A 1,643-nucleotide genomic window follows, 5' to 3' on the forward strand; every position below is an offset into this window, starting at 1 on the left:
AACTTCCATAGCTATCAGGGCAGCCACCACTGTCTCTCTAGTGATCCTTGCAGTGGTCCAGAGAGCTGCTTGAGCTGCTGCCCCACGCAGACATCAAGGTCAGACAAACAATCAATAAGATCACAAAGTCATTGGCTCTCGGGGCTGATGGCACCCTTGACAGTGTCCAACAGTGTGCCAGGGCTCAGGCGGCAGCAATAGCAGTCAGACGTCAGTTATGGCTCAAAAATTGGCAGGTAGACGCTAGGTCTAAACAAAACTTGGCCTTTACCCCTTTCTTGGGAACTAAACTGTTCGGAGAGTCCCTCGACCCAGTGCTGGTAGAGGGCAAGGACAAAAAGAAAGCCTTGCCCTCGTCAAAAAAGAGAGATGACAAGAGGCAGTTCAAAAACAGATCTTCCTTTCGATCCTCCCAGCCCTTCTTTCCTTCTCAATCTCAAGGCAGAGAGTCCAGGCCCAACAAGTCTAGATGGGGGGACACCAAGTTTAACAAGCGAAACCGCCCCCCCCTTCTCCCCCAAGAAGGGAGGAAGCTCCAAGTCATCCCAAAAGAGTCAACAGTCATGATGGGGTCCCTCCAGTAGGAGGCCGACTCCAAGGATTTGTAAGGATTTGGGAGAGATCCACGGCAGACAAGTGGGTCCTCGACACCATTCGCAGGGGATACAGGATAGAGTTTCATCGCACTCCCCGCCACATGTTCGTACCCTCTCCCAAGTCCAGCGACCCCGACAAACATCGCCTCCTGCTGGAAGCCATCGAATGCCTACTCACCATTCAAGCCATCGAACCGGTGCCAGACGACCAAAAAGGACAAGGCTGTTACTCCACCTTTTTCCTAGTACCAAAGAAAAACGGAACTTGGAGGGCCATCCTGAACCTGCGAGTAGTCAACCGCTTTGTCCGCAAGAAAAAAATTCAGGATGGAGACCCTCAAAACCATCCTGGACAGCCTTCATCCCAAAGACTTTCTCTCCTTGCTAGACCTCCAAGATGCTTATTTGCATATTTTGATTCATCCATCCTCCTGGTGCTTCCTCCGCTTCAGATATGGCAAACGCCATTTCCAATACAGGGCCCTTCCCTTTGGGCTCTCATCGGCACCCAGGATATTCACCAAGATCATGGTGGCCCTAGTCGCCCATTGGAGGACTCAACGCCTCCATGTTCACCCTTATCTGGACGACCTCCTGATCACCATCAAAGACTCAAGCCATTCGAGACACCACCACCATACTCAAGTCCCTGGAGGACCACAGCTTTCTGATCAACATAGAAAAGAGCTCCATTCACCCCAAACAACAGATCCTCCACCTGGGAGCCCAAATAGACACACAGTCAGGGACAGTCCATCTTCTCCCAGACCGGATCCTGGCCATCCGGAGGGCAACACTGAAGGTTCTATGATCGTCTCGAGCCAGCCTTCAACTACTCGCTCACCTACAGGGCCTAATGATCGCGGCGATCGAGTGCTTGCCCTGGGCGAGATTCCACACCAGGCCCCTTCAATGGCTTCTCCTCCCACACCAAAGGGCCATTGCGCTGAAGAGACACCACAATCTATTAGTTCCCAACTGTGTGCGCCGGTCCCTCAGGTGGTGGATCTCCCAAACAGTCTCCAGAGGTCGACCCATTTGGGTGAC

Source organism: Sceloporus undulatus, chromosome 4, assembly GCF_019175285.1.
Source record: "Sceloporus undulatus isolate JIND9_A2432 ecotype Alabama chromosome 4, SceUnd_v1.1, whole genome shotgun sequence".
In the NCBI taxonomy this organism is placed as follows: Eukaryota; Metazoa; Chordata; class Lepidosauria; order Squamata; family Phrynosomatidae; genus Sceloporus; species Sceloporus undulatus.